Raw genomic sequence first — 27862 nt, forward strand, 5'->3', positions numbered from 1 at the left:
ACTCAGTGAGGATATTTTCTGCTATTCAATCTAATGTTTTCTTTGTTTAATTTACTCTCATCTCACCTCATTCTATTCTCTTGTACAACGCAAAACAATTCCATCAACTTCTTGTGTTTATACATTAAGGAATGGTGAGTTTGTTTTGAACTCCCTCTCCTACTGTGGATTTGAAAGTTGGACTTGAATGCAAATGTTACTGGGTTTACATTCCAGGTAGGGGAAATGATAATGAAATGGGCAGAGAGAGGGGCAAAGTGAAATAATCTATCAGGCAAAGAAGGGTAAAAAAAATGGAGCCGTGAGTGTGGTGAGTACAAAACATCACAAGGGACTGTGAAAAAAGGCTTGGAGAGAGGGAGAGAGAGACAGGGCGAGAGATTCTAATAAAACAACAAATGGAGCATATATGCCATATGTAGGACACCAGCCTGGTTTTGAGGAGGTTGTTTTATCTCTAACACATAGTGCAGACTTCCCTTTAGCTAGAAAAACATTATGTTTTAACAGTGAGTCAACCTTGAGAAAAACGTGGGTTTACTTTGCAAGAGGAAAAAGTTTTAAGTTGCAAGAGTTTTGTGAACTCTAATTTTGCCAAAACCCAAATAAGAAGGTTCACAAAATCTTACACTTCACAAACCATGTGTCCATCCTAACCTCCCATACATGGGGATGACAATCAAGCCCCACTGAGAGCTTGATATGTACCATTTAGGCATAGTCCTGTGCTGGAGCTGCACCGCCCTGGGAGACCTCCTGGAGATGCACTTCAGGGAGGCATAATGTGTCTGGGAGCTCCCCCTTTCACAGCCACTGCAACACCCTTAGCAGGGTACTGCATGTGCTCCCCAATAGTTCAGTGGAATGGAGTGGGAATATGGCCCTACTGTCTGCCCCTGCTGGTGCCTAGTGGGTGTTAGCAGGGACCAGGGCCTCTTCCTGGCCCCGGTGCGAAGTGCAAAGGAGGGAAGGTCCCCTTGCACCTTCCTTCACTTTCACAGGCATAATCAAGAGCCTGTTTCGCCTCTCTCATACACTGGTTTTACACTGGTGTCATTCCATTTACTTCTGGGGAGATACTTCTGTTTTATACAAACATAAGTGAGAGGAGATTCAGGCTCTTAGGGCCAAATTCTGCTTTTAGTCACACCCCAATTTAAATCTAGAGTAACTCAGATTTACATCAGGTCACATCCAGTCCTTAGTTTTCAATCTTCCAGCCCCTTAATCAATTCAAACACCAAGTGTGTTCCCTGGACATCACCTATTGTCCTAGCATAATTGTAGCCAGACACCACTGAGGCTGGGAGCAGTAAATATTTATTTTGTCAGGTTGTGAAATGTCCAGTGATTCCACAAGAGAGTGAACACCATGGGAGGAAGGATAATCATGCGGTTATAGCTTAGGACTGACAGAAGATCAAGATCCCTTTCTTGGCTCTGCTGCTGTCTTCCTGCATGAACTTAACCTCTCTCTGTCTCAGGTTTCCCATCAGTAAAACAGATAATAATATAGAACAAGATTCTCCCACCTCCCATGATGCTTGTGAGGTTAGATTAATGAATGTTTGCTAAGCCCTTCGAGACCCATAGATCTACAGAAGAATAAAATATTATTATTAAATGTTACTTAGGGTGAACCAAGGGGGATGGCTAGGAATAACAAAATAAAGCCAAACAAAGGAAAACTTAGGATGAATATCAGGAAAGAAACCCTAATTGTGAATCTATTATTAGGCAGCAGAACAGTCTTCTGAGGAAGAGGTGAAAACTCAGTCTCTTAGGACATTTAAAAATAAATGGAGTGAAAGAATATTCTGTAGCTAAGAGACCTGTACTAGCGCTTTTGAATGGACACTAGCTGGTCTCTAATGCCTTATAGGCCAAATTCTGCTCTGTTTATACTGGTGTGTATTTGGAACAATACCACTGAAGTAAGTGGACTTGCTCCAGATTTACACTAGTATAAGTGAGAGAAGCTTTGTGTCAAGGTCTTTTCCATCTGTTAAGTTCCATGGTTTATGATTCACATGCAAAAAAAACAAGGGTGGTTAAAAAAAAAGTTGTTTTCAGTTGTGTGGTGATGAAATACAATAACTGAAAATGCTGTGGGTTTTGAGGTTGGATTTTGTTATTAAAATATTGTTAGGTTAGGGACAGGATTGGTTGGCATGCTCTATGAAGCATTATGCTTTCACCTCTGGAGAGCTGAGTTCAAACCTGGTTTAAGATCACAAAACCAGTAAATAGACTGATTAACAGTTTTTAGAGGGTGCTGAAGATCATGATCATGACTGATGTCCATGCGTTAGCAGGACAGGATGGGGACCCAGGATTGGAATAAGAGGGGGCAGAGAGAGTGAAAATAGAGCTGCATTGGCAGAAATATGGAGGGAGTCAAAGATCAGAATAACAGGAGATGCTGCAGATCAGTATTAAAATGTCTGGCAGAGTTGTGTGGGTTCAGGACTGGAGTAGCAGGTTGTACTGCAGACAATGGACTGAGGTGCGTTTGTAGAACTGTGTTGGGTCATCGTTGCAGCTCCTGAAATTCTAAAAATGGTAAGTTTATAGTCAGTTATGTGCCAAACACTCCTTATTATTTCAGGTTTCAGAGTAGCAGCCGTGTTAGTCTGTATTCGCAAAAAGAAAAGGAGTACTTGTGGCACCTTAGAGACTAACAAATTTATTTGAGCATAAGCTTTCGTAGCTCACAAAAGCTTATGCTCAAATAAATGTGTTAGTCTCTAAGGTGCCATAAGTACTCCTTTTCTTTTTGAGAATACAGACTAACATGGCTGCTACTCTGAAACCTGTCATTATGCTTAGATACTGTAGAAGGTCTTTTTTGCAGAAGAGATATTCTCTCCTGGGGCTTCTGAAGGTTAGCTCATGTAGGGAGTTAAATAATCAATAGTAATAGTTAAAAAATACCTTTGAGGTTCTATTACACCTTTCAAGTAAGGATCTCCGTGTGCTTTGCAGAAGGGGGGTATCATTTCCCCCATTTTAGAGTGGGAATGGAGGTCAGTGGCACAATGTGGAACAGAGCCCATGGCTAGTCCTTTACTCTAACCACTACACCACACTACTATTCATGTGCTCTTGTCTCAGCTTATGATGAGCCAGTCAGTAGTTCTAACAGACTAGATATGTGTATGTATTCATTTATTTATTTCTATTTTAAATAACTAAAAATAAAATGGCTACCCAAGGCTCTAGGAGCCTTTAACAATGCAACTGAATATCAGCAGCATTTCAATTCAGCAGGAACCCAGCTAGCCAGACACCACCAGAAACTCCTTTCCACCTGTTCACTGCTCTGCGAAGCGTACCCATAGCCCTCTACAAAAACCCTCTCAGTATTTGTCTTCTGCAGTTTGCTCAGTAGGTCACCAACTGTGAGCCATTTTGGACCAAAGGGGGTGTGGGAAATGAGTTCCAGAGTCCTGCAACCTCTCCCGACAGTTTTAAAGTGTAACCCCATGTAGAACACATTGCAGCAGTCTGACTGGGAAGTTACAGAAGCATGGATAATATCCTATGGGAGGGCAATACTGCAAAACTTTTACATTCCATGACCATCTCAGCCAATTAGATGGCAGGTGGTAATTCACTATACTGTATAAGCAATAATTTCATCTGGAAAAAAAGTTGATGCAAAGTTTGTTTTCTCAGCCCTCCCCATGGGATAATATTGTACAACAAGAGACTCTGTGGAGGTTTACAAGCCTCCTGGGAAGCATCCAGTATTGGCCACTTTTGGAGGCAGGAGACCCAAACTAGGTGAGCAGTTTGTCTTTTCTGGTCTATCAGTACCTATGTATGGTAAAGAAGCTCCAAAGTCCTCTTGAATAGCTCCAGCTAAATCTTGGTCTACACTAGCAATTTATGACAGGTTTCAGAGTAGCAGCTGTGTTAATCTGTATCCGCAAAAAGAAAAGGAGTACTCGTGGCACCTTAGTCTCTAAGGTGCCACAGGTACTCCTTTTCTATTAGCAATTTATGTTGGTACAATCCACACTCCTGAGTGACACACTTATACTGACTAACTCCCGGTGTAGACAGGACTATGTTGATGGGAGGGCTTCCATGATGACCTAGCTACTGCATCTCGGGGAGGCAGAGTACCTACATTGACAGGAGAAGCCCTCCTGTCAGAGTAGGCAGCATCTTCACTGAAGCGTGACAGCAGCGCAGTTGCATCAGTGCAGCTGGGCCCACCAGCCTTTTAAGTGTAGACAAGCTCTTAGACTAGACATAAAGAAAGTGTGTTGAACGCTGAGCCAGCAAAGCCACCTCACCTGCCCAAAGCTGTAGTGTGTTAGTCAGCGCCACAACCTCCTACCCCCACATACAGCACCGCCAGCCAAGCCTCCGCTCCAGCACAGAAACAAAATAAACCAACAGGGGAAGTGTGGTTAATAACACCCAGGACATGCAGTTCTCGACAGCCTTCGTGGCTTTGCGATGCAGTGCTGTAAGGGAAGGAGGGTGAGCTTAACCTGTGGGAACAGGGCATGCTGCAGCAGGCAAGTGTTTGTACTTTGCTGCCAGGCCCCACCTGGCACTGACGTACTAAGTGTCTTCTCTGACAAACAGAACAAGGTTTGGATGAGCCTCCCTCCTGCCAACTGGCTGAAGGGCACCAAGCGGGAGCACTGAGCTCCACCCACCCCCTTTATTCGTCTTACCTCCTCTCCTGTTATCCCCAGGGCCTTTTAGCTGTGGTGTAGCACGGTGAGGTTGCTGCTTGCAAAACCGCGTTGGAGAGTTTGGGTTTGAGGCAATGCTACTGAGGTGGGAGAGTGCATCGAATTTATCCCGCAACAGTATTTCTCTGGCCCCTGCAGTGGTGCTGTACTAGCAGCATACACAGTATTAGGATTCAGGGGGGAAATGGACAGTTACTGTGATATCAACAGTCTCTCACATTACAAATGGGCTTAGTTACATAACCACATTGACTTCTCCTCATGTGCCCAGCACTAAACTGATCACCAATAGGCATATTCCATTAGTGAAAACTGTCAGTGGCTTCTCCCTTGTTTTAAGAGCACTGAGCAGTGACCATACATTAAGATCAGGTTCCGGGAGTGTCCACAGTCTACTGCCCATAATTTGTCTGCTTCTTGTGCTTACATAGAGGGAGGTATTAGGCATGTGGGGGACCTCAGTCCTTCCTATTGTATCTTCTATTGTTTGTCTAATTAACTGCATGAATGCAGCCAAACCTACCAGGTACATGAGGCAAAAACTCCCCTCTGGTGATGCATCACAATGATTGGCACTTCAGAGGATACCATCAGATTCTTCCACAGAGACTATGGCAGAATGCAGCGCTGAAGCATTTAACAATCAGTCAAGAGATGTAGAGGTATGCAATAAATTGAGCCATATCAATCTAAGCCACTGCAACTCACGATTCACCAAAACTCTCGCTAGCAAATGTCTTAGCAGGAAACTGAAGGGAAAGCAGCACCCAAAGGCATAATTTCTGGGGAGATACATGTTGTGGTGCCCTCGCCAGTGAGACTGGCAATGACACCCACAGGGAGAGAGGAGGTAGGAAGGCAAGCCACTTGCTTGTTCAGTATCCTACCAACATGTAAAGCTGATTCTGTCCAGGGGGCCTTATCGAGGGCTTGTCTACATTGGCACTTCACAGCGCTGCAACTTTCTCGCTTAGGGTGTGTGAAAAAAAAAAGCGCGAGTGCTGCAAGTTTCAGCACTGTAAAGTGGCAGAGTAGACAGTGCACCAGCACTGGGAGCCGCGCTCCCAGTGCTGGGAGCTATTCCCTTCGTGGAGGAGGGTTTTTTAGAGCTCTCTCCCAGTGCCATGCTGTGCTTACAGTGAAGATGTGCCCTAAGAATGTGTTCACTTTCTCATCCATAAAGTGCTAACACAAGGGAGTGAGATGGGGTGTTCCTCTGTGGTGAAGGGATGCGGTTGGAGCAAGAATTCTTTTTTATGGGACCTACTACCAGTGCAGTAGTGTAGGTGACAGAGAAATACCTTTTTAAAAACATTTAATTTAATTCAATTCAGAATTTTGTCTTTTCTTTTTTTCTTTCTTTTTTTTTAATTACAGGAATTGCCTCAAGGGAATTCTGAAACTAATTCTGAAACCTTCCTTCTTAGGTAGGCACTAGTTATGTCTAGCAGCCTGGATTTTTGTAAAGGGATCACTCAGTTCAACAAAAAACATTTCACACACTGGACTGCAGGCTGGAAACTTGCTGCTTTATTCAGCTGCATCACAACACAGTGGTGGAGAAGAACATCCCCTGATTAAATATGCAGTAAGGGAAAAGTGGAGCAAGGCTCCATCCCATAATGCTCTGGGTAATCCAGTTAACCCTATCATGACCATTTTACTATATTAACAATGTTCTTTCACTGTATCACCATTTCATACATTTAGTGCTGGAAAAGGTGCTGGGTTGACATCCCTGAGGATGTCATATCCTTTGCCTACAGAATATGTACAGCATGTGAAGCAGCAGTGCAAGCTTCCCTCCTCCACCCTTACCAACTGGACCTGAAGAGCCACCTCAGTGGTGAAAGAGGAATTTTCATGACCCATTCATTCCTTGGCTTCTCAGCTGAGACAGTCAGCAGGAGGGCAATTAGCAGTGATTGTCAAGGGGAGTGTTGTGATGTGGACACTAAGGGTACATCTACAAGTAAAACACTACAGCGGCACAGCTGCATCACTGCAGTGGCAACGCTGTAGCACTTCAGTGTAGACACTACCTATACCAATGGGAGGCTTCTCCCATCGGCATAGGTAATCCACCTCCCAGAGAGGCAGAAGGGGTCCACAAAAGAATTCTTCCATAGACCTGGCACTGGCTATGCTGGAGGTGAGGCTGGCTTAACTACACTGCTCAGGAGTATGGATTTTTCACACCTGAGCAATGTAGTTAAACCGACTTAATTTTCATGTAGATCAGGCCCTAGACATCAACACCACTTCACAAGGGTCACTGAATAGCCTCCATATGCCTGGGCAGGATTGGAGCCTGGCTCTAGAGGTGAAAAGCTCTCTAATATCTTACCAATCGCTTGAGTCATCCAGTCTCCCACTGTCTCATTATTTAAAATTGATATTTTTTAGTGATGGGGAATAGCAATAGTAAGCACCAAACCAACTAATGTATCATCACTTAGATACCAACATGGGAAGCACTCTAGAACTATTGCAAGTAGGCAGAGAGATACCAAGGTCTCTTAAGAATGGAGTATTTTGGAAAGCACTCTTAGGTGAGGACTTTTGAAATTAGTCACATTGTTTACCAAAGCTTCCTTTAAGCCTCCCCTCCCCACAGCACCGCGGATTCTCACTGCTGCTTACACCTAGGTCAGGTTCCACACAGATTAAGAAACACATCCGTCTCGGTGCAAGGCAGCAGTGAATTTGCAGTACACCCCAACAGGACTTTGAACTCTCTGGGTCAGAATCATCAGCCTGTGAAGTCTTCTCTGCATGGTTCTAAGGGCACAAAACAGATGTGCACAAACCCAGCATAACTAGGAGTGCCTATTCAGGGTTTCCCAGGATTGTCCTGTTTTAGAACTAGCTGTCCTGATAAATCTCTGGGGGCCTCAGTACTCACTGCCAGCTGTCCAGTTTTATGGGCTCAGGATCATCCTGGGTGTCTGGGGTTTTTTGTACCTCAGAGGTGGCAACCCGAAGCTGAACTAGCTACCTGGGATTCCCCCAGTGTAGGGCAATCTCCAGTCTGCATAGCAGCTGTTATGCCACCTGTCCCTCCCAAACCCAGCATTGGGGATATGTCCAGGGAAAAACGTGGGGATCTACTTGGCTGGGGATCTACCACTAAGTGCACTTGATCTCCAGCTACTGTAAGGCCACTTTGGACCATAGATAGCTGCTGTAAAATAGAACTGCCCTGAGGATGCTTTAAAGTATGTGAAGGACCAGAAGTTTGTGTGCTGACTCTCAGCTCAGGGAGCCAGAAATAAGGCTCAAAGTCACTTTGCTGAACTCCCTCTGGATTTGTACCAAGCACAGCTCAGCCAGTCCAGTGAGTCTTGGCCCTTTTTGCCATGTCTAAACTGACAAAGGGGTAGGCAATGAAGACACTGCCTTTTGTTCCTGTCACCCTCACAGAAGCTCTGCACTGAACTCTTTTGGGGCCTACCGGCACATCCCCTAAAAGCTCCAGCTACTTACAGCCTGATACTCCACTGCCTGGTACCTTGTGCAGTCAGTTACACATGAGGAAGGGGAGAGCCAAGTAGATGAGAAATGCTACCACTGGTGTAGGTGAATGGTTAATTCTGCTTGGTTGTGTCTTATATCCACTTTGCACTGACTTAGTACAGGTACAAATGACTACACAAGGTGCTAGGCAGAGCAGAGTAAGATCCTTATAGTCTCTGGCTCATCAGTTGTCCCTGGAGGTTCCAGCTTTGCTTAGGCCTCTTGGAGGCTGGTGACATTTGAAAGTTGGAATAGAAACCTCATACACATTGGAATGGGTCAAAACTATGGATGTGGCAGTCCAAAACAGTGCTGAATTTTAGTGTATTCATTCTCTGAAAAAGTGGACATGGGTCAAGCAATTTTCATATGCAGAGGCTGCAAAATCATTCTAGGCACATACTGTTAAAAAAAACAGACCAAAACAAAACCATTACATATATGCTGGGCTGGTTTTAAATAGCCTCCTCTCTTATTCTGCCTGTCCAATCAAGCTGTCTACACTTCTGTTGGAGATAGGCAGAGTTGGGGGAGTAAATGAGAAGCTCTGTGTATAGGCAGGGCTCACCAGTCATTACTGCAATATGTTTCCACTGAAGTGGGGGAATGGATGCCTCCCTCAAGGAGTGCAGAGTTAGTAGATTACTCCTCTGGCCTTTCAGATGATGGCCTGAATTCCAAGGTGAAGTGCAATGATTAAAATTGATTTAAACACAGACTTCTGTGCTGAATGTCCCAAGGGACCAGATTGGGTTGGGGCTGAGGAGCGAAGGGCATTCACACAGCAATCAGTTTTAATCCACCTTTCAAAAATTATTTTTCCATCTGAGGGAATCCTCTTTGTTCTTGCTGGCTCACTGAAGAGATCCCAGAATGCAATATCACAATTCCCAAAAGTCTAATTGCAGCCCATGATATTTGTGATCTGCCACAGAATGATGCATTCTGGGAATCTCTTTGGTGAACCAAGAAGAACCAAGAAGATTTCGTAGAAGGGGAAAATATTTGTAAAAGGTCAATTAAAATGTATTATGTGCTTAATTATCCTCTCTCTATAGCCTGATTAATGAGTATGTTCAGCACAGAAGTCGAACCTTATTTCCGTATTAATGTTTGCCTTGCACTTTCAAATTCTACTTAAGGAATTTTTAATCAATTCTTTTTTTACAGTATTATTAGTTTTATGGCAGCCTTCAGAGGCTCAAGCAGGTAGACCACAAGTGAAAATGAATTTGATCTAATATGGTCTCCTTTTGTCTCAGCCACAAAACTGCAACACAACATAACATGACTGGCAGTCTCTTTCCAGAGGAATAGCCAGGACTAGAATACTTGGGGTATTGCATGTCTAGACTAAGTGCATCATAGCAGTGCTATTTTGGGGAGCCTATGATAAGAAGAGCAGGTCATAGAACTAGCTGGAGAACTTCGTACAGCAAAGGCCTGCACTTTTTATTGCTGTATCCAGTTTCCCATTTCCCTGAGCCCTAAAATTCACCCCTGATTAAATTAGACAAAACCAGACAGAGCCAGCTGCTAGGTTTGTCCACAGGAACCAATACTGCAGTCAAACACACTGATTGACAAGGACTTCTGTGCCTTGCAGTTAGAAATGACCCTGAACCAACTAACTCCCCCACCCTCCCAACCATCCATACCTAGCCTTGGGAAGTTGAGATTTGGATCCAGAGCTGAATTTGGCAACTAGATTCTCTCTTTGAACCCAAACCCCAGAACCCAAACCCTGTGAACTTGGGGGAATTTTGGATCTGAACATTGTGTCAAATCTCAAGCAGTACTTTTTCTCTCCTCCTTCAGCCAAGTAAAACAAGAGTTTTTTCCCTTTTTTAGTTGGCAAAGACTCAACTCACCCCCACCTGCTCTGTGATCATTTGCCGAATGGCAGAAAACATAGGAAATAAAAAAAGTCACTCGGGCTAATTCTTATTATTTCTCCTCCTCTAGGAAAATGCCTGAAAGTTCAGTAGAGCTAGTTCAACCCAGTCAGGCACGGCTGCTGGCGTCGGAAGATACTTCAGGCTCTACCCTAAACTAGTGAGTTTGTGAATGATGTCAGTTTTGTCTCTTGATGGCTGTTATCAGCCAGTGCTGATAAGATGTGTGTTATAACAAGGCATGCTGAGGGGTTTAACCATATTATCATGTATGAAGTGGCCAAGGAAATACTGAGTTTCCTGGTTCAGTACCCTTGCTGAGGCTAGCTGTATTTCACAGGTATTGCAGTGACATTCTCTGACACACATGAAAGACTACTGACTAGTATAAAGGCCAGACATGATCACAAGTGTTTCAAAATCCAGCCCTTCCCCCAAAATACGTTTGGGGGTCTTTTTCTGTTTCTTTTCCTCCCCTCACTTGCTGTCTCTCTTTCCTCTTCTTCTTTAATATTCTAGCCAGTGGATGAAACCAGGGACTGGTACAACTGTCTAGAGCTAGGTATAGTGTTGGTAAGGTTCCCCCGACTGCTCTGCTGGTGTCCCACAAAAATCCGCAGCACCTTCTGCTATTTAAATTCTGGGGCACCCATGATATTTGGCTTGCACATTTTTGTACAGCCCAGCCCCGCTGAGCCCAAAGGCACTCAGAACTGATATGGAGCACCCCCTGGTTTTCAAACACTAAGACACCTCCTGCCACGTCACATCACTCCTGAAGTACTCTTTTCTAGTCAAAACTGGGCCTATGTCCAGCGCTACCATGGCTTCTCAGTCCCAGCTTGCAGCACCAATTGCTATTCAAGTCCCCTGGCTTTCACATAGATCTGCTCCTCAGTCTTGACTTGCAACTCATTACTTCTATTTTGGACTTAATATTGAATATTATGTTTTGGTTCTTCAGCAGAGATGAATGATAACAATAACTCAAGAACCAATTCTGCACAGCTGAATTAAGTAGTTGTAACATTGATTTTATTGGGAGCTGGATTGGGTTCTAGTGGCCCAATTCTCACCTCCCTATAAGCACCTGAAGAAGCTGAGGGAAGAACCATTTGTGGGTCCCAAAACATGAGGCTGGTTCTACACCATCCCCATTCCCCGACTAGTTTAGAGCGATCTTGGGGCTGCTGTACACTATGGCAGCTGGCTGTGGCCCCAACAGGCCGGTGCCCTACTTGGGGAATCACTGGAGTACAGTAGCACTCCAGCCAATCCCTTCCTCTTCGCCATATCCCCTGCACTAGGGGCTGGGGGAAGGTAGCATAGGAGAGGGCTATGCTTGCTCTGTGCCACTCAGGGATTCTCCCCTGGCAGGAATTGCATTGTGCTTTCTGGCCTTTCATGCCACTGGAGTGGAGAATCTGGACCTCCGTGTTCAAGATGTAGCGATCCATATGACAGTGAAAAAGTAAAGAATTGCTAATAAAAGTACAACTTTAAAGGGACACTTAAGCTCAAAATCCTTCTTTTAAAATGCTCGTTCCTCCTTTACTAATAAATAACACTTCTGATAGGTAAGACATAATGTTTCTACTTAGATCAGTGGTCCCTCCTTACATATGTCCTCATCTTCCTCCCTGCCCCCCGGGAGCTTTGATCAGGAGCCAGGGCTGGAGTGGGGCTATGGCTCTGGGGTGGGGGGCAAATAGGGGGCTGAAGCTGGGGCTGGAGCCAGAGCCATGGCTGGGTCAGAAACCAGGGGTCAAGGCCAGGGGCGGGTCTGGGGCCAGGACTTGGAGTGGAGCCACAGTCAGGGCCAGCAGCCGTGGCCAGGTTTGGAGCCACAGCCGGGCTGGGAGCCAGGGACTGAGTCTGGGGCCACAGCTGGGGGTGGGGATGGGGCCGGGGTCAGGAGTGGAGCCGCGGCCGGGGCCAGAGCAGAGCTGGGAGCAGCGTGGGGCAGGGTGACACTTCCTCTCTGCCCCCCCATGTTCCTTTGTGCCCCGTTGGGGGGCACGCTGCAAAGTTTGGGGACCACTGACTTAGATTGTGAGCTGTTTGAGGCAAGGAAGGTCATTTTGTTTTCTGTGTTTGTACAGCACCTAGCACAATGGGGTCCTGATCCATGACTAGGGCTCCTAGGTGCTACAATAATACAAATAAATAAATAATAATTAAATATAATGATTTTAGATCCCAATTTACTTTTTGCCATTCATGGTGTTTGTTTACATTTTGTATTTTGATGCCTCACCCACTTCACTGTGCAGGATGGAGTTCAGACACAGGAGAGAATGGGGCCCAGAAACCCTGAGATCCTTATCCATTCATAACAAAGTCTGATCTAATCAGTGACCACAAATACTAGAATTCCTAACTCCTAAGTATTCAGTGATTGTACCAACTCTGGCCTTTTTACTTGCTGGCAACAGGGAAAGAAAAAAAAAAAAGGATTTGCACTATTTCCCATTCTTCATTAAAGCTCCATGTGACAACAGTTAAACAACTATCAGTAAATACAGTGCAAATGTGTTTATGTACAAACCTGCTAGGCCCAGCTAGGGAATTATTGCACTTATATGAAAAGAGCAAAGGTTAAAGTGGTGACAAAACTTCACACTTGCAATGAGTGTCTAACATGCCTGTCAATACAAGCTGTACAAGTGCAATGTCCTCTCCAAATGTAGATTTCTCCAAAGACTATATGCTTCTTATTAGAGACCTTGTGGGAAAGTTGAAGAAGGTAAGTGGGATAGGAAATACAGTGGCTTTTCCAAACAAGATGACCTCAGCCTTAGTCTTTGAACTTAGAACAGGTAATTGGTTAAAAAATAACACAATGCCTGATCCTGCAAACTCACATGAGTAAGATCAGGCCCTAGGTATAAAAGGAACACAGAAGGCAAGGGCAGAGGCTGCCATCAGTCAGGTGAAGAATTAAGGCTGTATAGGAGCCTTAACTGTGTATTTTCATGCATCCAGGTTTGACATTCTTTTCAATTCAATCTTGACTCTGAGTTTCCTGGATTTCTAATGTTTGGAGTTTATTAAAACTGTTTCTTTGCTGATGAGTGATGACTACAACATTCAAAAGTGATTTTTCCTCCCTTGGTATTCTACTGTTGAGAACAGCCCACTTCCACTTTAATTGAATTGTCTCCTTAGCACTGACCCCCCACTTGGTAAGGCAACTCTCATCTTTTCATGTAGTCTGTATATATACCTACCTACTGTATTTTCCAATCCATGAATCTGATGAAGTGGGTTTTAGCCAGTGATGAGCTGCCAAAATCTTAACGGGTTTCCTCCTCACCCCACGAGGGGGTTGTTGCCCACCCCCACCCCCCGGGACTCCTGCCCCATCCAACCCCCCACGTTCCTTGATGCCCCCCCAGGACTCCTGCCCCATCCACCCCCTCCCCTGTCCCCTAACTGCCCCCAGAACCAGGCAGGAGGGTCTCGTGGGCCACCGTAGTGGGTGCCCACCCCGCCCCTAAGAGCCAGAGGGACCTGCTGGGGGGCAAGGTGGGGAGTCCCGGTGGTGCTTACCTGGGGCAGCTCCCAGGAAGCATCCGGCAGGTCCCTCTGGCTCCTAGGAGCAGGGGAGCGTAACTGGGGGGGAGCAGCCGCTCCCCCCACTGATCACCTCAAAAGTGGCACCTTAGGCGCCGACTCCCTCGGTCCTCCGGGGCTGGAGCCCCCATGGGGAAAATTTGGTGGGTGCAGAGCACTCACCGGCAGCTCCCCGCCCCGCGCTCGGCCCCAGCTCACCTCACCTCCGCTCCGCCTCCTCCCCTGAACACACCGCCCCGCCCTGCTCTACTTACTTCTCCGCCTCTCCCCCGGCTTCCCGCAAATCAGCTGTTCGGCAGGAAGCCTGGGAAGGCTGAGAAGCAGGCAGCGGCTTCACACTCAGGCCGAGGGTGGCGGAGGTGAGCTGGGTCGGGGAGCGGTTCCCCTGCGCACCCCCCACCCTCGGTTACCTGCTGCAGTGTGGGCAGCCCTCCTCGCGCCTCCCCTCCCCCTGCCCCAGCTCACCTCCGCCTCCCTGGGCCTGAGCGGGAAGCCGCGGCCTGCTTCTCAGCCTGCCTCAGCTTCCCGCGGGAACAGCTGATTCGGGGGAAGCCTGGGGGGCGGAGAAGCAGAGCTGGGCGGCGAGTTCAGGGGAGGAGGCGGAGCGGAGGTGAGCTGGGGCTGGGGGTGGGGCGGGAAGCTGCCAGTGGGTGCTCTGCACCCACCAAATTTTCCCCTTGGGTGCTCCAGGGCTGGGTGTATCTGGTGCCTAAGGTGGGTGCCTAATTTTCCCCTTGGGTGCTCCAGGTGCCTAAAGTGCCACTTTTGGCCGGTTAAATTTAGAAGTGGAACAACCGGTTCTAAAAGGGCTTCTAAATTTAACAACTGGTTCTAGCGAACCAGTGCGAACTGGCTCCAGCTCACCACTGGTTTTAGCCCATAAAAGCTTATTCCCAAATAAATGTATTAGTCTCTAAGGTGCCACAACTACTCCTCATTGTTTTTACAACATTCTTGTAATTTTTTTTAGCCTTAAGTTATTGATATGTGATCACTACCCTAGCTCCAACTTAACAATGCAATTTGTCTGTGGCTGACTATTACAGCATCACTGGTGTGCCTGATGCTGTATATAGACATGTCAAAAGACATTTCCTTGTCCTACGGAGTTTCCAGCTTACAGCTGAGAATTGTAGCATTTGGCCCAAAGAAATTAAAAGTTGCATGTACAGTTTTCTTGGAAAATTTTGTTGATCTGTGTGCTTTTGTGGGGGAGAGTTGGCTCGGAGTGAATTGGGCCAGTTAAGAAGAAGGAATGAAAGGGTGAGTTAACTGAAATAGCCATGTTTAATATGGGGGCCCAGATGAAAATGAAGGACAGTCCAAACTCCACTACCGCATGTGCAGCTGAGCTAGGTGGTCAGCAGGCATGTTCTGAGATAGAAGAGCTTGATGTGCATCCTATACTACCCAAAGGCTGGGTGTTCCTGCCACAAGAAGTGCACACAGACCTCGAATGCTAGCAGAGGTGGTTACCTACATGCCCACTGGGCAAGGGCCTTGGACTTAGTCTCTAGACAAGATTTGGTTCCAAAAATATAAATCCACGTGGCATCTGAGGATGAACCAGAGAGATACAGGAGAAATCTTTTGGTGTAGCACACCACTTAGTCTCTTCCCCCAGGAAGCTATTATTTGGAGAAATGAGGGCAGGAAAAGGAGGCCACTCAGACATTGGACACCACTTCATAGTCATACAGTTCGTGGCAGCAATTCTGACAAAGAACCCACGCATGATGCCAATAGGGACATTTGTCCCCAACAGCTTTAACCGTGGTGATGGTGAGCAAAGACAGTTATCTAAATGTCACACCCAGCCCAACTAGCATTGTCCAAGCTGCTGAAATTTCAGAAAAGCCCTTCAACTGGATGGGCAGGAAGAGCAACGCGAAACCGGCTTTTGCTCTGCAATTGAGCTGGGAATGGTGGAGATGGATGAATGGGCAGAAGTAATGCTGGAGAGACCTGTCCCAGCAGCAGGGCTACAAATAGCTGCTACAGATGGATGAACAGGAGAACAGTGCTGAAGGGCCTGCAGTGAGCTGAGTGGTGGACGTGGGTGGATGGACAGGAAAGGCCTTTGCCCTCCAGTAAGAATGAGAACAACTAATGGAGATGGATTAACAGGAACAGAGATGATAGTAGACTTTGCCCTGCCTTGGGCTGAGAATACCTGCTAGGTACACTGGAGGATAGGAGAGAAGCAGGGGAAATAAAAACACAATTAGGAAAAGAGAGTGAGTGTCTGATTATTCGCAAAAAGAAAAGGAGTACTTGTGGCACCTTAGAGACTAACATTTATTAGAGCATAAGCTTTCATGAGCTGCATCTGATGAAGTGAGCTGTAGCTCACGAAAGCTTATGCTCTAATAAATTTGTTAGTCTCTAAGGTGCCACAAGTACTCCTTTTCTTTTTGCGAATACAGACTAACACGGCTGCTACTCTGAAACCTGTCTGATTATTGTTTGCCAGGAGTTTGCCACATGCTGTGGAAGTTTAGGGCCGTAACCCAGGAACACATTACCTCAACAGGTGGTGTTTTTTCCACCAAATGCATCCGATGAAGTGAGCTGTAGCTCACGAAAGCTTATGCTCTAATAAATTTGTTAGTCTCTAAGGTGCCACAAGTACTCCTTTTCTTATTACCTCAACATATTCTCCTAGCTTTAACGCAGGGTCTGTTCTCTGCTTGTGAAATCCTAAGCAGATGTGGCCAGACTCCGGTGCACCCAGAGATGGATCCATCGTGGCTTGCTCTGCAGATGACAATGACGACTTAAATTAGCACAAACAAAAAAAAGTGGAGTCCTTGTGGCATCTTAAAGACTAACAAATTTATTTGGGCATAAGCTTTCGCAAGCAACCCTCATCCTTTCATATATTTATACCTGCTTCTGTATCTTTTACTTCATGCATCCGATGAAGTGGGTTCTAGCCCATGAAAGTTTATGCCCAAATAAATTTGTTAGTCTCTAAGGTGCCACAAGGACTCCTCGTTTTTTTGCTGATACCACTGAGACTTAAATTAGCTTCAGAAAATGGACACTATTTGTTCCTCCCCCTTCTCCTAAGCAGTGTCTATAATAAGGTAACTAAACTGAATCAGCTCCATTCTGCCTCCTGCAGAACTTGCTGATTAGGGAGGGCTGGGGGGGAGGGAAGGAGGAGAGTGGCCTCTCTCTCTGTCAGCGGACCTCTGCAACTTCCTGTCAGCTGAACTACTACAGAGCAGCACAACATACACTTTATGAAAAAAGAAAAGGAGAACTTGTGGCACCTTAGAGACTAACAAATTTATTTGCGCATAAGCTTTCGTGAGCTACAGCTCACTTCATCGGATGTATTAAGCTTATGCTCAAATTTGTTAGTCTCTAAGGTGCCACAAGTACTCCTTTTCTTTTTGCGAATACAGACTAACACGGCTGCTACTCATGCACTTTATGGTTGAACTGAATCCAAAGAATGCAGCCCATATGCTGCCTGCACTCATTTCTGTCCTTTACTACACACCTACTCTGACTCACTTTCCAACCATGTTCTCACTTAACCCCTTCTGGGGTGTGGGGTTAAAGTTTTATCACACTGAGTGGTTTCAATTGCTAATCATTTTGCATGTGAGAATACAGCCATAGTCTGCATTAGAAAGGCCATTGAAAGAGCAGATAAGGGTGACCCAATAAACAGACTGTGGTCCCATGAATTTTCAAACACCTTTTGATAAAGGTCTCTTATAAACGACTATAACAGAGAATAAATAACCACTGGTCAAGGGGCAAAGTTTCACGCATTAAAAGTCAGTTAAGTAATAGGAAACAAAGTTAAGGGCTACTCCTCAGAGTCAAGAGCCGTCAGTGGATGTTCCAGGAACTGGTATAAAGATCAATGCTATTTTACATATGGAGGAAGAGGCAAACAGTGGGTGCTAGTTGCTGGTAATATTAAAGTGCGGTTCCACTCTGTCAGAAATCAGGGCCCGCAGCAGAGCTAATCTCCAGGCAGCTTCATTAGTACAGTTGGCCAACAGCAGGCTGCCTGATTAGCCAGACCATCTAATTGGCTGGAGGGGCCAGCATGCCAACTCTTAAGTCAGCAGCAGCAGCACCTTGCTGGCTGCTCAGTGCTCATGTTCACCCCGTGCTACCTTCTTCCTGGCTGCTCCTGCCCTGCCCCGAGCCTTGCCTCTGTCCTGTCCCTGCCTTGAACCCTCCTTACCTAATACCCTGCTCACTCCTGTTCCTGCCCTCCAGCTTGACCAATGACTCCAGCTTCCAACTAGTGATTCTAGCTCTGACCCTAGTCCTTGGTTCTGATGCCTGCCTGGACCACTATGCTAGACCACCTTTGTCCCAGTTGGCTGACACGCTCTCTGAATACTGGCTATGTAAACGTGTTACCGTTTATTCAACACATCTGCTCCTTATGGGTAGTCAGAGTCATAGCTGCTGTTTTTAGTAACTAAAAGATGATTTTACTTTTTTACTCTGGCTATCCCAGGAGTCTCACTTTGCTTCTGTCTCACTGACAGAATTTTTAGCTGGATCCTGACTGCAGAATTTTTATTAGTGAGGCAGGATTCATAAAAAATCCAGCTTGACTTTCAGATTTGCAGGACTGATGGTTAGAAAAAGCCATTTTACTTGTAAACTACACAGAGCTGATCTGTAGCAATTGAGAGACAAACCTAGACTCTCAAGATGGCCTATTTACAGGGCCACTTTTCAGAGTAAAGCCACACTTGAAGTTACGGTGGTAGATGATGGAGGCTTATGAGGCATTCTGCAAAGTTTTAAACACTTTGGAAAATTGGGCAGCAACACAGCCAAATGCATTTAACTTGAAGAAATGTGAGATAATGAACACTGGTAAGAATGCCAGTGGCCTCTGAAATGGAGGTTACTTACCAGTAACTGAAGGTTCTTCGAGATGTGTGGTCTCTATGTGTATTCCACACATGGGCAGGCATGCACCTGAGTCCAGAAATTCTAACAAGCAGTGTCCATTGGCCTGCATGTGCGCAGTAGATCACCTCACGCTCCCAACCTAGGGAACATGAGGCAGTGTGCGCTGACACCTCTCCATATTGTGAAAACCAATATGATCGAAGCAGAGGGGACAGAGGGCAGGTAGTGGAATACAGATAGGGACCACACATCTCAAAGTAATCTCCATTTCTTCTTCGAGTACTGGTCCCTATATGTATTCCAAATGGAGGTGACTGACAAGCAGTGCTCAGACTGGAGCAGGGTGTGAGAAAGCCAGCAGCAAAGATTCTTGCAGTGCTGCAGTTCCCACTGCTGTATCTGCAGCAGAGGCCTGCTAGCAAGTTCACTAGTGAATGTGTGGCTGGAGCTCCAGGTGGTTGCTCTGCACGTGTCTAGTATTGGAATGTCCTGCAGGGATACTTTATAGGCAGCTTGTGGAGAAGGTTAGTGTAATCTCAGTGATGCACCCAGAAAACCACAAAGAGATTTTCTAAGAGGATATTGCTTGATCTTGTGATCTTTCTGTTATGGCGAGAAAAAGTCTTGGTGATTTTCTGATAGGTTTGGTCCTTTGTAGGTAAAAAGCCAGGGCACATCTGACATCGAGGGAATGAAGTATTTTATCTTTGGCAGAAGCATGGTAAATGGATACTTTGGTTGACATGGAATTCAGAAATGTCTTTGGGGAGGAACTCAGGATGAAGGCAAAGTGACACCTTTTCCCTGTGAGAAAACATATAAGGAGCATCTGTTATGGGGGCTCACAACTCTCTCACCTTCTTGGTTTAAGTGATTGCACCAGGAGAGCATTGCCCTGGGAGTCATGGCCCATAGCTCCTCTGGAGCCATACAGGTGAAGTTTTCTGTTCATTTCGGATGCAAAGGGATCTCACTGAGGTGTACACCATCGAGTGAATATTTCTCTCAGGTCAGAGTTGTGAACCTCCCATTTGTGGTCCACAGAGAAGTGCCTGCTCAGGTTGTCCGCTAACGAGTGCTGAGCATCTGGGAGGTTGGATAGTGATGTGGTGCTGGGTGCACCAGTTCCAAAGCCTGACAACTTCCAGACAAAGGGGAAGAAGATCTTGCTCTCCCCTATTTGTTTATGTAAAAGACTGTGGTAATGTTGTCTGAAATCACCCTGATATGGTGTGAATGTATAAGAAGGAGAATGGCTCTGCAAGTTCTATTATATTGATGTGCAACTTGCCACTCGTGGAGTCCATGTGCCTCGTGCAGTGTGATTGTTCAGGTGAGCACCCCAACCCAGAAGGGAAGTGATGATGGCAGTGGGGATAGGAGTGTTGAAGGGAACACCTTCTCTCACGCTCTCCAGGTTCAACCACCAGGCAAGAAAGGCGATGGCTCTGGCGGGAACAGACACCCTGAAATTGGTGTGATCTTTAGAATGTAGACAGACCAGAACAAGGCCTGCAGACATCATAAATGAAGCTTGGCAAATGGCATCTCACAAGTACACACAGCCATGTGGCCTATAAGGCACATTCTGACTGTAGTTCTTGATCTGCGAGTAATCCAGACCATCAGGCTGCTCATTAACTGAAATCTTTCTGTGGGAAGGAAAGCTTTCAAGGAAACAGAGTCCAGTGTCATGCCGATTAAGTTTATTTTCTGTGTGGGTAATAAAATAAACTTTTCTTTGTATAGGCAGATGTCCAGAGTTGCTAGAAGATGCAGCAGAAAACCCATTGCCACTCTTGGCACGAGTGACATACTGAGAGCCAATCATCCAGATATGGGAAAACTGTGCAACTCTGATATCTCATTTGGGCTGGCACCACAGAAAAAAGTTTTGTAAACACTCTGGATGCTGTTGCTAGCCCAAAGGGAAGGACTCTGAACTAAAATATTCTTGGCCCACCACAAGCTGCAGAAACCTTCTGTGGAAAGGAGGTATGTCTACATGAAAGTATGCATCCTTCATTTCAAGAGCCATGAACTACATCTCCTCCCATAGGGAGGGAATCATCAATGCTAATGTAAGCATCCTGAATTTCAATTTTCGAATAAAGATGGTTAGTTGTTGAAGGTCCAGATTGGGTATCCATCCTCCATCTTTTTGGAGGACTAGGAAATACTGGGAATAGAACCCTCTCCTTTGATACTGAGGTGAGATGTGCTCTATTGCCACTTGTTGTAGAAAGGAGTCCACCTCTTGATGAAGAATCACCTTGAGAGAGTGGTCCCTGAAGGGAGAGGAACTCCATGGAGTATTCTTGATGGATAATATCCAAGACCCAACTGTCTGTCATGATCAAGTCCCAACTGTGGGTGAAGACTGCAAGATGGTCTCTGAATACAATGAGGGAAGAGGTCATGGCATCTTTGGTAGAAGGCGGATCTAAAACGAGATGCAAAAACAGCCCTTTGCAGATGGCTGGGAATGAGTTGAGGTCATGGTGGTAAAGGGGGTCAAGAATCAAGGCCTCTGGCCCTCTGATATTTCTGTGGAGGTGTGGCTGGATGCTGGGGGTAGAACACTCAAGGACAGGGGAGAGGCATGCCTATTCACTTTTTAACATGGGCATAATTTGGGAGGCAGGGAGGTTGCGTTGCCCGCCCCCCCCAACTGCAAGTCTCGGGTAAGCGTGAAGCGGTACCACCAGCTGCTGCTGGCAGTGCCAGCCTCTTTTTGGTAGGGGACTGAGGTGGGCTTTAGTCCCCCCCACCCCCGCTCCTCCTGTTGCCCCCCATACCCCACCCCCAACCAGGCCAGAAGCCAGAGCAGGCAGTGGTAAAAGCTGCCCAGGGAGCCCAGGCCACTGTGAGGAGCCCTGGACCCTGCACCTGCACCCAGATGGTAGTGTCCAGATCTCCTCAACTGCCTGTCAGGGCTCAGCTCTCTCTGAGGAGATGGAGGAGAGGCCAGAACACCTGATTTGTCCGAATCCAAAAAACTGCTCCCTTTGCCAATGGTGGGGCCTTTGGTACCGGATCACTCCTGCTCGACAGTTGGAGATGAGATGGTTTCTGAGACACTGAAGTAATATCGTCCTCTAGTGTAATTGCCCACAGGAGGGCCAGGCCACACAGGATAGGAGACTGTGGATAAGGGAGGAAAATATCCTATGGTGTTATACGTGTCTCCATACATCCTGATGTTCAGGGGGTTCTGATGGTCGGAACCAATGGTTCCAGTGTTTCTTGGGGGCTAGTGCAGTCCTTGAATGAATGAGCTGCTGATTTCGGACCCACGCTCCTAGGCAGAACCAGTGGATAACAGTCCTTGTGTTTTGGAACTGGAGTCACCAGTGAATCTTTCTTCTTGCATGCTTTATCCTCCAGCCTGGGGGTTTCCAGCCGTGCTCGCCTGTCAGAATTCCTGTGTGAGGACTCACCCAACCTTGATGGGCTCCGGTAGGGATCATCTCTCTTATAGACAGTCCTGAACAGGGATCTGGCCTTGTGACCATGAGAGTGGACTCTACTCTCCTAGGAAGCCCTGGAGGAAGAGTTCTTAGGTTTAGGAGCTGCAGACTCTGCTACTAAGCACATGCTTGGAGATGTGCCGCTCATCTGTTGGGGGCTAATGTACAAGAGGATCTGCCTGGCCCAAATTGGAGTACGGCCTCATAGCCTTCAGCGTAAGGTGTTTCCTTAGACAAAGCTCATGAGCTTTGCGAGTTTTTGATGGAAATGAGCAACAAATACTGCACTTTGCAGAGATAGGCATCTCACTCAAACAGTAGAGGCAGTGTTGATGATCGTTGCTCACGGAGCAGGAGCAAATGCAGGACCTGTGATTCTTGAACCTTAGGACTCTGGGCACAGCCCTAGACCACAGGTAGGGAGTCCCCAGGATGGGGAAAAACAAGCTATACTAACTAAACTATACTAATATAAAAGCTATGAAGTATAAAAATTATTTACAAATTATGTACAGTTTCTATCTGGCCACGGTCAGAGACAGGATATTGAACTGGATGGACTGTGGGTCTGATCTAGTATGGCAACTCCTGTGAATTTAAATTTGAATTTAGGAGTCTAATTTTAAGAACTCAGGTTTGAAAATCTTGACCTTCATTAATAATTGAATCAAGTAGCCTGTCCAGTACAGAGAAGCAGCTTAAAAATTAGATGGTACTCCTGGCTGAATTAAAAGTGATTTTAAATGTTCGACAGTTATGATGAACTCTTTTGGAACTGTGTGTGTCTAATTTTGGTTGCCTCTTTCTTTGCCCTGATTGGCTTTTCACAAGCCTTTGCTGACTGGCTGCCAGTCTGCACAGCCTTTCTGGCCTGTTCCAGCTCTTTCTCTCATGGAGTGGGGCAGCCGCCCCACTACAAAAAGGTTAAAAAATATCCATAAAAGAACAATAAAGTTGTTAGAGGTCTAGGTGGGATTTACATTTGACAAGAGATTATATAAACTAGGATTATTTGGGATGAAAAGGTAAAATAGCAAAGGAGGCTTGATTGGTGTATTCAAAATTATGGAGGACACAGCGAAAAGTGAAACATCCCTCTGTCTTACTCTGGCCAATAATATGAGACCAAAAGAGTCGGTCGATAAACCTAAAGGGCAGTAAACTCAGAGCAAACAAAAAGTTCTACATCTTTACATAGTGTATGGTCACCCTTTGGAACTGAGCTGATAGTACTGGACCTTGTGACCTCCCCTATGGGTGAATTTTTTAAAAGGCTGAATAATTTTATGACCATTATAACTATGCAAATTCATGGTAAGAGGGATTCAACTGGCCCTTATGTTCAGGGTTTGAGCGCCCCAGAGACAAGTAGTATTTTTTTCCTTCAGGAGGAGAACTGTACAAGTGACCAGGTGCTATGGGGCTCAGGGGTGCAACTTACACTGAAGCATCAAGTATTATCCACTGCCACAGTACATTACCCAAACCTTCAGCCGGTGGGCTGCTTGGAGGGTTCCAAATACTTTGAAGGATAGTAGTACAATCAGAGCAGGCTCTTAATAGAGTGGAAAGAAAAATGAAATTCAGTAAAGGAATAATCATCACACAAACATGACATGGGCAAGCACTGGCTAGGCAGTAGTGCTACAGAGAAGTATCACAGGCCTCAGGAGATGACAAACTGAAGAAAAGTCAGCAATGCGATGCTGTGACCAAGGTTAAATGCTGTATCTGGTTGTATTAGTAGAAGGATAGTATCTATCTCCATCTTGGCAGTTATTCTGCTCTTGACCCAGGTTAGGGATGTAAAGAGATGTTATCAAGAGGGTAGTGTTCTATTTTGATTAGCCAAAAAGGACAGGGCAAGAAATAAATGGACTTAAACTACAACAGGATAAATTCAAGGTAAATATTAGGATAAATATGTAAACATTAGGACAGCTTGAGCAATGGAAAATGCCGCTGAGGGAATTCTGTGGGCTTGTCGGCAGTGGAAACATTCAAGATTAACATTAGACAGCTATCTGTATCTGAGGTGGTTTAGGGATAATGAAATCAATCCTGCCATAGTCAGAGGGGTGGTCTAGATGACTCACTAGAAGTCCTTGCCAACCCTAATGATACGATAACCCAGCAGGCCTCCTGCCTCCTATTTCCATCACTAGGCTCACTCCTCCAACTGCCTGTTTTAAAGTTATCAAAAATTGTTTTTTGTTTTTTTAAAAAAGACAACTTTTCCAGCTGTTCACACCCATCTTAAAGTGCTGTTATTGTCAGAAAAGTGACTGTAACAATGGCAGATCTCATTCAACAGATCTGTTCCCAGTGCGTGCACAGCTGACTATTGGCTTAACTTAGTGAAAAAAGTTATTACTGTTTTTCTACTGCTGTTAGACATGCTAGGCTAGCATAGGTAAGAGAGAGCAAGCTGGAGTCAGGCTTTACTTTTAGATCCAGGATGAATTTTTAGGGCTGGCAGGAAAAAAATAAGTTTGATTTACAAACTGAACATATCAGATCTGGAGGTGATGAGAGAAAATGAGAATGGAATTTTTCAGGGAATCACTGCACTTAAATGACATGAGTACTCCATTGTTGCTTATGAACATGACATTCCATGGTCACATGACTGCAGTCATGCCGAAACCAGGATTCGCATAGCCTCCTTAACTAAAAGCTGGAACTGCAGTGGAATCTCAGTCTCCCCAGTCATTAGGAGGGTAAATGCTAATATCTTCCAAGCATGTCTTCCAAGAAATTCCTTAAAAGCACATATATCAAAAGCATTTAAAAATAACTTTGCTTGCTTTTGTTCCATGTACTCTAGTCTCTTTTTCAGGGTCTGTGACTGTAGACCTAAGCAGTACTGGCATTTATTACTTGTGTTCCACATCCTTGTCCTGTGAATCAACACTGGCATCTATACAGGAAATATTTGCTGTGGTCTAAAGATTAAAACAGAAAGGTAAAAGTCAGAAGTCCTAAATTCTTTTCCTAGCTCTGCTGCTGACAGACTGTGTAACTTTGATCAAGTCACTTGATTTAACTGCTTTGTAGTTCAGTTTCCCCATCTATGAAATAGGTACAGTGATATTTGCCTACCTTAAAAAATGCTCGGCATCTTAGTGAAGTGCTTCCAGATCCACATGTGAAAGGAAACCTAAAGAAGTGCTAAATTTTACTTCTATCTGGGCAAGTACAATGTATCCATCTGTGTTACTCCAACTGCTGCCCAATTGTATCCCCCCTCCTTTTCCATGTAGGAGATTAAACTCCAGAGAGATGACAAGACACATGGCTAAACTTCCACATGATTCTCGCATCTAGGATGGTGGGCTGTTGAAAGCCCAGTGTTACCACGGTGGGCATTCCAGTTTCAAAGCATTTTTGCCTGATGCCACCAAAGAGGGGCAATAGGATTTGAAAAGCTAAGAGAAATATAAATTTGTTTCCCCACTGGTTCCCATTCTTCTTTTTACAACATACCAACATCCATTTAGAAACTGGGAGGGAAACACCACCTCACAGGCTCTGACCTCTGACAGTTGTGTAGCTGGCAGCCATGTGCTACACAGACAGTTATAAAGTCTGGAGAACGTTAAATGGAGAAGTTTCACTTCCATGTGTTGAGCAAGTGATAGTGGTGGGTGGGTGGGTGGAGGACATAAAAATAAAACCGTAAAAAGATTAATTTGCAGAAGGAATGAGGGCTCCAATTTGCATCCCTATAAAGCAGCACAGTTTTGATTAAAGCCATGTCACCAAGAGGAGGCTGAGAGAATGCTAACAACAAAACAAAATTAAAAATCTTTGGAAAATTAAAACCTGGAATTCCAAACATTTGCAATATAATAAACCCCACCCAGCCCAGAAAGCTGTGCTAAGGAAACAGGAGTTCTGGTCTACCCATGAGGAAACATAAGAAACTGTCACACCTGGCAGCCACCCACCCACATTCCCATTTCCTCCCTGGTTTACTGCAGAATTGTGTTCCTCAATGCCCTTGCCTATGCTTAATGTGTCTGTTTCCAGCAGAACCCCCCCCCCCCTTCATTCAGAAGGGGAGGTTATAAATTAGCTACAATGCTGCCTGAGGGGCTTAGTCACAGCACAGCAGGTATTGATTTAGGGTGTTTTAAAGAACATTTTTTAATTGGAAGTTTTCTAGAGAAAAAGTACAGGCTTTGTGAAAAGCAGACATGGAGCCAGAGTCTCAAAACAAAGGATAACGTACACCACTGGACAGTATCATCTTCTAATGATCTGGATTAAACTGGCCCTTTTCAAAGTTCTAAGTGTAGTTCCATGAGTTCATGAAACACTATTCCCAAATCTTTGCTGACAGGATTCTCATGTTACTAGGGTGCCTACCTGAACTCCCATTTCTTGTGGAAAGACAGGAGCTGTCTCAATTCCTTCTTCCTTACCTCAGTGCAGCCTTTGGCATCATGGAGCACTCCTTCCCCCTAGACTTAGCCCCCCAAACAATGCAATTATTGCTGCAATTCCCTCCCATTCTGGCTCTGTTCTTACCAAACTGTTTCCAGTATGGGCTCCTCCTCTGGACCCAGTTCTCTGTTGTTCCAACAAGACTCCATTCTTGGCCCTCAGTTGTTTTTCCATCTACTTTTCATTTCACTCGTCTTTTCACTGCGAACAACAACTATAGCTACTGCTGTTACTCCTCAGACCATTTTTCAAGTTCTGTGACTTGTCCCTGACCCGCAATGTCTGGCTTTCCATTTCCTGCAGCTTTCAAAAACAGACATGGTTCTTTGGGCATGAGGCGCCTCCCCAAGCACAACTTCATCTCAACTCAGCCCTTCAGTTGGCTTCCATGGTTTGCAACCTCAGCATTGTCTTTTGCTCTGGACTCCCTCTCCTCACATGCGTCTGTCTGTCCATCCACACCTCTGCCACACTACTCCTTTACATCAGTGTTGGAAACCCCCATCTCCTCTCACTGTTGCAGCTCCTCTCTCTATAGGTTCCCCAAGCCCCTGCTCTCCAGACTCAGACTCAAATGCTCCTGGTATTCTTCCCATCCCAGATCCTCCTCACAACACTCCACCGGTTCTTGAGGCATTTCTGGAGAGCCAGTTCATTGCTGCTTGTAGCACCCGCAACAGCAACAGAAAGTTAGTACTGTGTGAACACAAGAAGGCACGATCCCTGCTCCAACCTGTGTTTATAAAGTGTTGTATGGATTTGCTCTACCCACCCACATCATTTAGCAGCAACCTCCTACATGTCCTTTTGCACATGCTCGTTCTGCTTTGTAAGACAGCCTTACCTGGGCAGCTCATTGCATTCTCTGTTTATCTTGTGGTAGCAGCTAGAGGCCCCGTCATAGACCAGGGTCCGTTGGGATAGGCACTGTACAGACAGACAGTCCAGGTGCTTGAGGAGCTTGTAAAACCTTCCTGTTTCACTCCTAGAGTTCTTAAATCACAGCTGGAGACAGTTTTCTTCCTTTTATCTCTCAACTATACTGCACTGACAGAGCAAAATAGAAGCAGGAAGAGAGAAACGCAAGAGTTTGCAGGATATTGTTTTTAAATGTATTTTGCTTTATTACTCCCCTTTCATACTCCAGGCACATTCATCTATTTAAAACAGACTAAACCCAGCACATCAATAATAAATAATAATCAAAAATAGACAGCAGAGACCCGTTTCCTACCCCCATAAAAAACCCCCTTCACTCTGCATGCCTCACATCCAGAGAAGGTTGGTCCAATAGGCGAGTCTCTTTACATGTTTTGCCAGAGAGGTTGGATTTGGTGTC

General features: G+C 45.5%; 1 long non-coding RNA gene across 1 annotated transcript; it reads right to left on the bottom strand.

Annotated features, from left to right (window-relative positions):
• Positions 1-714: 714 nt before the first annotated feature.
• On the bottom strand, positions 715-27656 carry LOC122460692. The gene is made up of 3 exons (XR_006282154.1): positions 27368-27656; positions 16350-16459; positions 715-2553 (listed from the first exon to the last, which is right to left on the bottom strand). It is a non-coding gene; the product is annotated as an uncharacterized LOC122460692 (long non-coding RNA).
• Between the last annotated feature and the right edge of the window lie 206 nt (positions 27657-27862).

This window comes from Dermochelys coriacea, chromosome 6, assembly GCF_009764565.3.
Source record: "Dermochelys coriacea isolate rDerCor1 chromosome 6, rDerCor1.pri.v4, whole genome shotgun sequence".
Lineage (NCBI taxonomy): Eukaryota > Metazoa > Chordata > Testudines > Dermochelyidae > Dermochelys > Dermochelys coriacea.